This window comes from Cupressus sempervirens, chromosome 6 (assembly GCF_028749045.1).
Source record: "Cupressus sempervirens isolate cs-2001-9-10 chromosome 6, ASM2874904v1, whole genome shotgun sequence".
NCBI classification, from domain to species: domain Eukaryota; kingdom Viridiplantae; phylum Streptophyta; class Pinopsida; order Cupressales; family Cupressaceae; genus Cupressus; species Cupressus sempervirens.
Genome location: NC_143123.1, coordinates 591,082,683 through 591,097,139, shown reverse-complemented (window position 1 = coordinate 591,097,139; position 14,457 = coordinate 591,082,683).

Sequence of the window (14,457 nt, the reverse complement as noted above, 5' to 3'; positions counted from 1 at the left end):
AAGGCTCTAAGTTGGCACCACATTTTGTCAGACCTTTTGAGATCTTTGAGAGGATTGGTCCTATTGTGTATTGACTAGCGTTGCCACCTAGCCTATCGTGCATCCATGGTGTTTTTCATGTTTCTGTTTTGCAGTAGTATATTCTAGATGTGACCCATGTTCTTGATTGGAATACTTTCTAGATAGCATATGAGTAGCTTACTTTGGAGCCCATTCATATCCTACAGTAGTGGAGGCTGACCTTACGACTTCAGGACATAGAGCAGGTAAGGATCCAATGGGACCCGAGCAATGAGACCTCTGCGACTTGGGAAGATGCTACATGACTGAGGGGATTGTACCCCTACCTTTTTGTTGGCTTCCAGGAGTAAGCCTATGCTAGTGGGGGAGGATGTAGTGCCTCTTGTGTTTGCATTCTATAACTTTTTATTTTGATTCAAGAGATACTTGATACTCTTATTATATGTACTTTGAGATGACCTGAGGGTCGAATGTTATACTTTTTTTTGATACCATAGATGCTATATTGTTATGCTATTTAGTTTATCATATTTGCATGTTGATTCTATTTTGAGATGGCAGTAGATCTATGATGATATCTAGTTAAATGGGTTGTTTGGACATATTTGTTGGTTATGTTATGTGATGGATATTATGCTATGGTGATTTACTTTATTCTTGTATTTTTTTTTGCTTTTGGTGAATGTGAGTGATGTAAATGGTTTAAATAGGTATTTTAATACATGTTGCTTCGGCTATGATATTATATGCAATTGCACTTGATCGTGTATTTTAGTATGCAAGAATTATATCCCTAGCAGTGGCACATGGAGATAGTGATCCAGTTGTTCATATTTTGCCAATGTCGTCCCTATATGGGCGACATATCCTTATTTAGTTGTTTAAATCTAAACCTTTTAGTGATTAGTAAATCCAAACTCATCTGTATTATGTGATTAGACCAGTAAGTGTGTCTGTGCATTTAGAAGTTCACAATTGTCGCAAAAGTGTTAAGTTATTTTCTATGATTTTGGGTTTTTGGGCTTTAAATCTTTTCGGATTTAATTTTTAGCAACTTTTCCTTAGGTGAATTTCCATTACAGATAATAACTTATTTTCATTTGGGTCGATTCAGAGTTTAACTACTCCAACTGACTAATTGCCATAATCGACTATTCACTTGAAAAGTGAATAAGTATTGGAAAATTGAATTCATTATTCACTACTCACATTTTAGAAATAGAATTTGGAGAGAAAATTTGGAAATCCTCTTTTGAAGGATTCTTGTTTTGTTCATTCTAGGAGCCATGAGCATGGGATCTGTGTGAGGTTGGTCTCGTTGGATTCAGCTCAGGGAGTTTATGCTTTGCCATCATTTTCAGCAGGTTTGGTGGTGATTTATTTTATTGTGCGAGTTACTATTTCTGTCCTTTTTTTGTTAGGTAGGGATTTCTTGTTTTATTGTTATCGCTCTATTTTAGCTTCTATTTCTTGTAGCGGTATGTTAGGAGGTTGAGAACTAGTGTTCCCCTCCGTTTCTATTTGTTGGTTCTACCTAGTTGGATGGGTACGAACATTTTTCCTTGTTTTTAAAATAGGGGTTTGGGTTTTTGACCCATTATGTTGACCATTTTTGCATACAGTGTCTGATTTCAGTTATATTTGAATTTTGGGGTCTTTTGTACTCAAAGGCCAAATGGGTTTTAATCTTGGAATTTTTCCAAAATTTGGGATTTTTACCTCATTTTGCATGCTAACTTGTTTTCTCAGGTTTTCTTGGCCCAATGTGGGTCGTGGACTTGGATGATCCATTTGGATATTTGTCAGACCACTTTTGCATCTTTTGTTGCATTGGGATGTGTGTTGCATCCATCCTCTCGATTATGTTTTTGGTTGAGGGACTTGTTGCTTTGTGTTCTCATCCAATCCTTTGTTATGATCTTCGTGATGGTGGTGTGCCACACATGAGTATGTGTGCATACATTTTCATATGGCTTGCAAGTTCCAATCTTCCGTGGTATATCCATAATTATGATCTTTGGGGTTAGGTTGGAAATTTGCATGCCTATGGGCACTCATCATTGGATGAGCATGGGTAGGGTAGGGTAGCATATGGAGGGGACTTCTATCTTGCAACCCAGTTATCCTGACACCATGGATTGGTAGAGGAAGTTTTATATAAGTGATAACTAAAGAAAATACTAGGTGGTAATAAAACTTAAGATAATAAAATGTGTTAGCACCCAATTAAGTTCAAGGACACAATGTGTGAGCACCCATTTAAGTTTGAGGACACACAATCCAAGCTTAGGCTTTTGGATGCCAAGCGACTCTCCATAATGTCAGCCCCTACATAGTAGCCCTTTGAGATGTCTAACCAGGACCTGTAGTTATGCATTGTCTTAGTCTTGGATTTAGTCATCATATTGCTTGGAGTGAGTGTTAGCCTTGGATGTTTGTTTTGTGTGTGGTTGTGGTTGGTTCAGTATCTCCATTAGTATGGTGGGTGTGGACCTATGGGTGCCACGTGGTTGGTAGGTGTAGCTACCTTCACCACCGCTAGGGACCGGTGTATAGAAATGATCTTGTATCCTAGTGTGACCATTTCTGGATGTGTTCACTTGGTACTTTGATTTACAGAGTATGCTTCTTGTGACTTATGCTTTCATTGGGATGTTGTTTATCATGTTTAGATGATCTTAGTTATGACACATTCCTTAATATGATGATTAGCATGTGATAGGTGATGTTATCTACTTGCAGGTTTATCTTATGCTTTACTACTAGCATGTTAGATTTCCTTATGCTTTTGTTATTAGCATATTTTAGTAGTGATGCACCTATCATGATAGTACCAACGATTGATCAATGGCTTGGGACGTTATGCATGGGGGATGGCTAGGGCCCACGATGGCCTTATGACACCATTGATGGTTGGAAGGAACTGCATACTTAGTATGGTTGTTTTGTTCATTGCCATGTTATTTCATTTATTCTGATGTTGCTTTAGTACACTGCGATGTTTACTTCTGCACTTTTTCTTTTCACTGGTTGTTGGATGGTTAGATGTTTATTACTTCTCTCAGTAGTGTGTTCAAGTGTTCATGCCTTGAATTGTGGATCCGGTACTCCCTAGTGTGGAGGCTCTATACTCAATTTTACTCTATTTTTTCCCTTTTTTGTTTTTCCTTAAGTGTTTTTGTGTTTCTATGGGCAACATTTTATCAGCATGCCCATTGAAACTTTGTCGTGTGACCCCTAATTCTATCGCATGCCTCTTGGAGAAATGTTGTGCAATACTTTCCAATATTGCACGCCCTTGTTAGAAATGTTGTACGATACCCTTAAAGTATCACATGCCTTTAGGAGAAGTATCATCCAGTCCCTGAAAATGTCAACCTCCTTCTTTAGAAATGTCGTGCGATGTTTTTCTGTGCTATATTAAAGTATCGCCTGATTTTTGTAAAAACCTGTGCGAGCGGGTAGCAGGCACTTTTCGGTTTGATACAAACTTTTTGAGAGTTGATTTGGATACCCTCTTCGGTGTTCTTCAACCCTATGGTGTCACATTTTCAATTCGGAATGTATTTGATTCAAATCTTGTTTTGTGTTCTTCATTATCGATTGTTTTGGTTAGTAGTGGTGTTTGGAGATTCGTTGGGTGCTAGGATGATGGTTTAGTCTTTTGTTGTGATCTTTGTAATCCGTGTAGGTTGTTGACATGTGCACTTACACTTGGTTTAAAAATAAAAAAATTTGGCTTGTATTTTATCCTTGTTCCAAGGATCTCTAGGCGGGGCATTACAAATATAATAATTTCAAGATTAAAATAATAAGAATAATTTTATTTTAAAACTATATAATGATCAGACATATATCAATACTATTTTTAATGTTAATTTAAACTAGTAATTAATGTCACATAGATATTTTAAAAACAAAATATTTATAATGCACAAATAAGTCAGACTTTCCTTATAGAGCAGCTATGGAAAAGGTTAAAGGTTGATCGTGTTGTTAGTGATTATGAAAAAGACTCATTGGGGTTTGTGCAATATTTAATCCGCACAAAATTATAGAAAAATGGGAATGGGTATGCATTGTATGGGTATCCAGCCATGTCTAAAGAACTGGCTTGGTGTCGTTGCCATAGAAATGAGCTATGCCATAGAGGATAAGTATTGTTGTGAAATAGTGTTTACAATAATGCATGCGACTTCAATAAAAGAATGTTATTAAAACTCATTTTTAATTTATTATGAACCAAGTTTAGTTTTATATAAGTATGATGACAAAGGAGGAGTGAATAATCAAAGGAATATAGAGAATATAGAATTAAGTAATAGAATCAATAGCTATGATCAAAAGTTGTGATTAGTATTACAAAAGGGGGAAGAAGAGTTATTGATAAAAAGATACATACATTGATCAAGAATTAAGTTATATATAAGGGCTATAGATCATCAGAGTACAATTTGTATGATATGTATATTTTAAACAATCCTTGATTCATTCTTCTTGTGAAATTCATGTGAGTATGAATTTTGAGTATGCTTCTCCTTATATATATATATATATATATATATATATATATATATATATATATATATATATATAGACACACACACACACACACAAACACGTCAAATTTTGCATTGCTTTCTATCATCATGCTACATGAAGGTTTCAACAATTTCTACTTTCATATCATTATCCCTTTAGGTTTGGCTTATGCAATTTCTATGATGTCTCCCATCATGAATGGTTTTGTAGACCATTATAACCACATAATTCCTTTAGCGACATCCTATATCTACTTTGAGACCTAATATAACATACTTTGTATTCCTTATTATGTCCTCTCATCGAATAAATACTTTGACTCAATTTTGGACTCATTATGGTCATTAGAGTTGTGGTAATATTCTATAGCCGATCCTTACAAGTATCGCTTCCTTTACTCATGAGGAATATCTAATATGCCACACTGCTCTTTATCTCCTGCAACTGCATCAATAAGATTTATCTTCATTCTTTCTAGCTATCATGCTTCTTCTATCCAATTATTTTATTACATTCACAATATGGCTATAATACCATGTTGAATTTTATAGATTATTTTTCACAAATGTAACAACACTTCATTTATTCCTGCTTGTCCCAAATGCAGATTTGAATGACTTGTAAATATGAGAGGAGGAGACATGTCTCATGAAGAGACATGTTGGTATGGTTAATCATCACTTAATAATATATTAATATAACCACACACACACATATGCATGTGTATATATAAGTAGATATAAGAGTATTTTTCTAAATGATGATTGACTAATAGCCATAAAAGAATTGTCTCTATGTCAATTCAATCTGATTGAAGCTACAACTTCCATGAAATATGGTTTATACTACAAACTATTTCTTATTCATCCATTCCATTTTCATTTTTGCAATGTTTTCTCAACTAAAGCTCATTTGCAGACCCTCTTTTCACAATTTTCCTCCACCAAAAATTAACCTTTCTGAAACCGACCTCAGTCAGATTCTTAAGCCACATTAACTTGGAACTGTGTTCTTAATGACTATTGTCAAGTGTGCATTCATGTGATTTTCAAGGGCTTCTTTTAATTCAATAGGGCATTGTTGTTGGCTTTTGTATTTTATTTGTTTTACAATTTATTGTCCTCACTATTCATGTGTATGAGTGGAAAAAAAAATTGGCTAGCTAAAGTTAATGAACACCCTATTTTTATTTGTCTTGCCATCTTTTTCTTGTTGTTTAAGGTCATATACCAAGCTTCTGATTTTTATCCTTTTAATGTCCTCTAATGTTTCATCCATTTAGGAGAATGTAGAATTGTATTTGCCTTTTAATTATGGGATTCAAATAAAAATACTTTTTCCTTTGATATTACAACTTATTATATTATAGAAACAATAATATATCTAGATGTCATTTATTCATTAAATAGTACAAATATAAATGATGACTACTATTGCACTAACTTTGATTCAATCCTAGAATCAACCTTATCTTTGAGTGCTTTCACAAGATTTTTAAGGGTTTTTCAAGTTTTTGCAATGATTTTCCACATTCTTTTGCCATTTTGTATGTTTTTAACATGATTTTAATGATATTTAAATGTCATAAATATTTTAAAATTGGGTGGATGGGTTTTTCATGAATTGGAATTTTTTCAGGGAAAAATCTGGCTACTGTGCTTTTTTTGGAGATGATTGCTTTTTTAGGTGAAATTCAAAAGGTGTAATTCGTAATTGATAGTAACTATAAAGAAAATTGCGAAAGGATATCTATAAAAAATCATGCAAGAATCAATTTTTTCAAATGGAATTTGAGAAATTCAAGAAAGAGGATGAAGATTTTTAGTATAGTTTTGAAACACACACTCTACGAACATTACTTGTTCAAAATCAACAAGTGAGAAAAATTGTATTTCATAATAGCTAGGATTTTATGGGTTGCAATCATAGTTAGTTTGAGATAGGGGTACTCGGAGAAGTTGTCAACTGGTACTGATACTGTATATGAGCAATGTTAGTATGCTAATAGAAACCAAATTTAAATAAAGCTTCTACAAACTAAACAAAATTCATAAACTTCAAGATAGACTAAGATGAGCTCTCAATTGAGAATATGAGCCATTAATGGACTCTCTCAATAAGAAGCTCTCTTGTTGAGTAGCTTTGTCTAAATAGATAGGATGTATGCTCAATATGCTTCCAAAGGCTTCAATGGATGATTGTGGATTTTTGGTGTGGATAGATGGCTTTAGTATGGATTTGGCTCTCAAAATAGCATTATAACTTTACTTCATGGATTGTGTTAAAATGACTTGGGAGAGGATTCCTTAAATAGGAAAAGGGCTTGAGGGATCAAGGGCTAGGATGCAAGGATGTGAAAAAGCTTATAGAAGGCTCAGATTGCATGAGAGGAGAGCACATGGATTGTGCTTCCTTACAACCAATCAGGGAGTGACACATGTCACATGGTGAGAGGATGGAGGAAAGGGGAAGGATGAGTCAAAAAAGGAGGCTCAAGGGATAAAATCTTCATAAAGACCCTCATAATGACTTGTAAGAGCAATAAAAGGGCTTGGAAGAGTCATTTATGGCTTAGTGGGCTTCATAAAGTTTTATGGTTGAGATATTTTGAGGGTGATGAGAGCAATTTCGACTTGGACTTGATTAGGAAGGTTTTAAGCTTGCTTAGGCTTGTGCAAATGATTAGAGGATGGATTAGGATGGTTTAGGATTAGCTTAGGGATAGGCAAGTGGATGGCATTTAATGAGGGTGGGTGAAGGAGGAGATATTTGTTAACTTTGGCTTGGGTTAGTAAGTCTTAACCCATTTTTAGGGAATGTGACAAGGTTAGGAGGGGATTAGGATTAGGTTTAAAGACATCTTCTAGAAGAGTCTAGACTTTGGATGAGGATAAAGACTTTCTAGAATAGTCTAGAATTTCCTAGGATGAGGATGAAGACTTTCTAGAAGAGTCTAGAACTTCTTAGGATGAGGATAAATTAGATTTTTAGGAAATAAATAAAGTTTTATTTATTTCAAGGGTTTGGGTTGAGGAGATATTTATTAAAACTTTTTTAATAAACATGAGGATTAATATTTAATCTTAATTAAATATTTTGAGTTGGGATTAGGGGTAGGAAATGATGGGATTAGCCTTTAATTAAAATTAAAGAAGTATTAGAAGATTTTGGAAGAGGTTAGTGGTCTTAAGAAAATTGGCCAAGTTTTGGGCAAAAAATAAATTTTTTATTTATTTTGAGTTTTTTTGGTCAATTTATTAATTAAATAATTAATAAATAAGGAAATAATGTTTAAATAAGATTTAAACATTTTTGGGAGGGATTCCTTAATTAAATATTTTTAATTAAGATAAAGGGATTTAATGGCATAAAAATAAATTAATTAATTAATTAATAAATGATGATGTCATCAGGACTTTTTCAAAAAATAAAAATACTTTATTTTCTAAAGGTTTTTAGGTGTCTACATTTTGCCCCTCTTTGATGTGATGCCACAAGTGGCATGGCATCAAAGATAAGAAAATAAGATGCCCAAGGCTAGAGCAGAAGAGGAGAGAATGGACTGCAAGATGCCTCCTCAAGAAGGCGGCGGAGAGAGAAAGCGAGGCTCGACGACTTCTTGAAAAGTACAAGAAATTGAGATGAGCTAAGACACAGGTTTGGAAAAGAGAAGGGACTAAATTAGCTCAAACTCTCACTATGGGAGAATGATAAAGGGAGAATCAGAGGCACAAGAGGAAGCAAGCTTAAGATCTCAGGGATAACAGAGGATGAAGGAGTGGAGTGCTATAAAAGGAATCCAGGATGGGGAGATGGATGAGGGGACTATAAAGCTGATGCAACAAGATTTCAAAGAGTCAGATTGGCGGAAGATGGGTTTCGGAGATCCCTAGGACTAGGATTGTGGATCTCGAAAGATGAGGTTTGGTGGATTGATTGGATTGGTGGATCCCTAAGACTAGGATTGTGGATCCCTAAAGCTAAAGGTGAGGAGTGATACAAAGAGATACTAATGCATAAGCTGCAATAGGAGAGATGGATGTTGGATATGGATGGGGGATAATGGAGATGAAGGAAAACCATTGAAGCTTTTTGAGTAGGGGGATACTTCAAAGAGAAGTACCACCGCGTAGTTGAGCACTAGATTTGCTATAGGACTATTGGTTAATTGCCAAGGTTACCAAGAACATCAAGGCCTTTTCACCAACTGTCTAGAGGACTGACGGACTGACTCAAAACAAACATGTAAGGATTTCCCCAGCATCACACATGAGTCCAAGAGGAAGCAGTGTGGAACTGACACTGGGTAACCCACAAGTAGAAAAGAAAAACAAACAAAAGACTTGATCAAGACCTTATGCTCAGATTGCCCCATTCGTAGCATACCATGATATGGAAGATCATGGCAACCTTGAGGAGGAAACAAAAAGATTGCTTGGAAAAGATATTTCAAGACCCAAAAGGGAAGATTCCAAATCAAAAGAAAGTGAAAATCCAAAAGAGAACCGTTTGCCAACAAGATGGGTAGGACGAGGTACTAACGGACCAAGATCAGACATGAGGAAAGCTATATCCTGCAAGGACCGATCAGAGAGCACCTAAGCTGATGGATCTGGATGGGTGATGCGTCTGGCAAGCTGAACTAAGAAGGATAGCACTTTGGTGACAGGAGATCTAGCTAAAGGATGCATTGGAATAGCTAACCAAGGGTTGTGCGATGTGTGCAAGATGCTGATCAAGGAGGAACTGACACAAAAGCTATATAGATACAATGGTACTAAGCTAAAGAGGATGTACAAGCTGACAGACCAAGATATTTACAAGCTAAAGCTGACCAAGATAGTTACAAGCAGGCAAAAGCTCAGGATGATAGGATAGCAGGATGGTTCGATGTTGTGCAAGATGCGAAAGCTAAGGGTGGGGTGATAGCAAAAGATATAGATTTGGAAGGATGCATCCAATGATGATGAGATATTTTGTGACCAAGGATAGCTAGAGGAGCAAGATGAGATGGCTGGATAGGATGGTAGATAGCTAGGATTATGATGGATATAAAGAGATGACATTGGGTTTGCATGAGGATAGCCTAGAGCTAGATACCAATGACAAGGGAGGATGGACAAGACAAGATCTCCAAGGAATATAGTGCCCCCAATCAGAAGATAACATGCGGAAGGAGGTCTTATGATGGATGTGATAGGATTGAAGCTAGGATGGAAAAAGATGAAGGGGCTAGGGAGATGGATGATAGCTGAGATGATTGGCTGAAGCTGCATAAGATTAGTGGATGGTGTGAGATGGAAGCTGGAGGATGGAGGATAGGTGGATAGATTGGAAGATGGAGTTGGATGTCAAGAGATGACCAAAAGCATGAGGGTGATAGGCTAAGCTGGGGATGGCGGGATTACACATGACGCTTGTTTGCCAAGTTTTCATCATGGTACTTGTCCAAGGCGCTTGAATTGCCAAGTTTTCACCAGTGGACGCTTTATTTTTCTTTTCTTTTTTGAATTTTTGACTTTGGACTTAGCTGGAATGATTTTGGCTTTCTTCAGCTATTTTGGCTTGTTTGAGATTTTTCACTGGCTGTTGGAATGTTCAATTTTGTTGCTAGCTGTTGGTACACCAGATGTGTGATTTATGCAATAGATCAGATTAGATGGGATTGATGGTAGGAGATGGAGGGATGAAAATGCTAGAAAGGAGCATGATATGGGGATGCTTGCAAGAGCAACATTGGCACATGTTGGAACGGGTGTGAAAAGAGCATATGGGAGATAGATGGTAGATGCGGGGGTGATGGAGGATTTGTGGAAGTGTGCTTGGGGATATAGGCACCCAAGATGGAGTTAGGAGATGGGAGACATGAGTCACAAGATGGGGGATTAGCAATGGTGGATGCCATTATGCATTGGGTTTCAACTTTTTTCTTGGGGATCCACATGGTTTTGGATTTTCTTTTCATAGGCTTTTGCATTGTTTTGCATTCTTTGATTGGATTTTTCCTTTTTGGAGTATGTCTTTTAGAATAGACATATGATTGCCTAGGATGTGGATTTTTAGCTTTATGCATTTTGAAGTTGGCATTCACATTGCTGTGGTAAGCTTTGGGAAGATGGTTAGGAGAAGCTTTGTGAGATGAAGAGGATATGAAAGAGCATGTAGGGGATGATGATGGATGATGTGCCCTGATATGTGCCTTTGTTGATCTTGCATAGGAATGGATGGAATAGGATTTTTATGATGGCTAATAGGAGGATGGAGGATGGTAGATTTTGGGACATAGGGACCCAAAATGGATTTAGCGGATGAAGGGGGGATATGGTAGGTTGTTTTGGGTTGCAAAGATGGTGGAGGGGGGATGACATAAGATTTCTTAAAGGAGTGATGGGAGGCTGGCATGGTGGGCTTGGAGATAGGCTTGGTTTGGGGGTGTGGTGTACCAACACCTTTAGATGGTGAGCCTTTGGATACATATCCAAGACCATGAAATCCTAGATTTTTTTGTGCAATAATAGGCTCTCTGATTCCTTGCTCTTGTGATCCTAAACCTTGACCTTGATAATGCCATCGATTGAGCATTTGAACAAGCTGAGGAAACTTTTTGCTTGCAGAAAATGGTAGAAGTGATTTATTAGGTGTATTGCAATGGGGAGATACTGTTCTTAATTCTTCTGCTGAGAGAGGGCCACCGTGGATGAATGTAAGTGAACCAAGAGGGTAGATTATAGATGGTGGAATAGCTCAGATAGGTGGTAAGATGGAAGCATGGAGCAGGGGAGATGGAAGGATAGGATCTTGATGTAGCTGGTGGGATGACAAGATATCTTGTAGTGGAGGAGATATGGCTTGAGGTTTTGGAGATGGAGGAGATGGTGGCTGCACTATGGATGGAAGACATGGTATGATGATATCTTCATTTATGCTTTGGGGGATGTCAACATGCTTTTGGGCAGGATCTTGATAGGATTGGTTTGGAGTGGATGGTGCGATAGGAGGTGAAGGGATGGATTCTTCAAAGGTAGCAGATGGATAGATGGGGGATTCAGTAGTGGAGATGGGTGAGTAGAAGATGGATGCATAAGGGTCATTACGAGAGATTTGGGAAATGCTTGGAGGCGATGTGGATAGGATTTGGAGGGATTTGATAGGTGGTGGGATTTTGATGCTTGCGGGAAGTGGAAGGATTTTAAGCAATTTGATGGATGGTATGGGGATGATAGCTATGAGAGATGGAGGTGATATTATAGATGGGGAAGCTTCATCACTGACTACTTCACATGGTTGGATTAGATGACATGGCTTATCGACTGTTGGAGGAAACTTTTCTTTTATTTCCTCTAGGAGATTCCTTGGAGACTCGTGTGTCGAAGGTGGAGGTGGATTGACAGGAATAGCTAGTGTGATGGGGGTGGAAGATTGGAAGCTTGGTTGATGGGGTGATTTAGGGGAAGCTGGAATATCAGATGGCATGACTAGATAGTTTGGAATAACTCTTGGATTTTGGGGGATGCTTGGGGGAATGTTTCTAAGGCTTTCAATAGACCCGTCATAGTCAACAAGATTTTCATCATCATTGGAATAGGAGGTGGCGGGAGCAAGGACAATGCGACCAAATACATCATGATAGGATTGGTACTTCATGCTTTGATGGTGAGTTTGATGGGGATGGGGTCTTGCATATGGATGAACACGGAAGCTCATGGTTGGATTTGGATTAAGCACAGATTTTGGATTGGCTGATGAAAGATTTCCTAGGGAGAGTCAAAGCTGTATGATAGACCTAAGGAGGATTGGCTGGAGATTTTTGGCTTTCTTGTTGATGGAAGACTTCAAGGGCATGTTGTCAAAAGGTGAGAGTTTTGCTTTCCTATGCGCTAGATTTGGTGGTGGCTGTGTCAACTTGAGGATAGACTAATGATCCTATGGGCATGACACGAGATTGATCACTTGTGGATCCCAACCTTTAGCTCAAGGTGATGAGGGATACAAGTGACAAAGCTGGATTACCCTAGACAATGCTCTGTCAAAGGGATAACCTTGGTGAGATTGGTTGATTGGTAGGATTGATTGGATAGCAAAATCTAGCAAAGTGACAACAACTCTTTAAAGGCTTGGGTGATTTTGGATTGGGTTGCTAGCTGGCTGGGGGGATGATTTGGATGGACTTTGGATTTGGGATTTTTCTAAGGCAAAGAACTAGATAGATTTGGTTGCATCAGGGGAGCTTGGATGATTTTCTGATAAGGCAGTGACTACGCTAAGTATGTCTTGAGTTGGGAGATTTCTGCTTTTTTGGGATTTCGACCAAAATTGGCAAACATTCATTCAAAAGCTATGAACAAACAAGCAGACAAAATTTTTGAGCAAGCACGTCAAACACACCAACATCTTAGGAAGCTTTCTACAAGGATGAAATTTGGTTTAGCTAGGGAGTCCTCGATATACACAAGGTACGTGAGGCCCAAATCTGTAGATGAAACCAAAAAGATGTCACACAGTCGAGAGGAGCGGTAACCCACTTCTCCTCTTTCACTTCTCAAGGGTATAAAGTTCCTTGAGGCTTAGCCCGAGTGAAAAAATTTTGATCCCAAGAGAGGTGTCTTTGGATTCACCTCCCGATCTTTATACTCCGCCGAAACGCTGGAGTTGAGGTTGTCCCAAGGGGTGATGAAATCCCCAAGCAGGCCTCCTAAAAAGTGTAAAACAAGACCACATACATGATCTTGGGCTTTAAAAGACACGCGTTCATTCCAATTGATGATTTAAATTTTGTAAGCTATGATTGAAGATACTTGTGATTATGACATACAATGTTCATTCCAATTTGACAGCGTCATTAGCATAATGAAAGTCGAGAGATCGTCAACATAAGAAATGCAAGCGCCATTGAAAATGCGTCAAAACCATGCGATGTTCATTGATTTTTAGGCATTCAAGATTGAGTGTGAATTTATTTAAAGCCCAAAACAAAGATGTGTGAAACTCGATAGCCAAGTGCGCGCCCGGAGGCCCTCCACATCAAGATTTGTCCAATTTTTATGCCCAAATGAAGTGTGAGCGAGATTAATGCGCATTCAAGGAATTTTCTAACTTAGAAAAACCACTAAAGACCCAAGTGAGTGGAGTTTGATTTGCGTGGAGCACTTAACACCCTCTTAGGTGGACCCATCCCCATAGATTGCGCTAAGATTGCAACCAATGGTTAAATTGATGGGTGATTAAAGAGGGTGAGTCCAAGTACAAACTTACTCAAAGTGTCTTTATTAGTTTTTATAACTTAGAAGATTTCTAAAATGTGGATTTTTTTATGCCCCAAAAGATGATTATTTGATCTATGGCATTCAAGATTGGATTTGTTGTTTTAATCATGCATTCATAAAAAAAACAAACTTTGATTTTAATCCATGGCACTCAAGAGTGATTTTAGCAACATGCATTCAAAGACAAGTGATTAAACATTCAAGTTTTTTCCTTTGAGCATTCAAGATTGAGATTTTGTGTGTTGTTTTAAGAACTTTGAAGTGCTTTGTTTTAACCTTAGATCATTCAAGATTGTTTTTGGACTCAAAAGTGAAAATGACTCTTTGGACTTTGCTTTTCATTCAAGATTTTGTGTTCTAGTTTGCATGTTTTAAGCCCAAAAATAATATTCCTAGATTGTTTTGATGCATGAAAAACCTAAGAAACATTCAAGATTTTGCAACAAGACATTTGTTTGGAACAAATAACAAAGCTTTTTAGGACAATTTTGGCAACCATTTAGGACTCTTAGTTTTCATGAGATTTTTAAAAGAACTTTAACATATTTTCAAATGAGGTTCATTTTATCCTTGATTGATGCTTTGAGTTTGATTTAGATTTTAGTGTGCACTTAGTGTTGATTTTGAACCT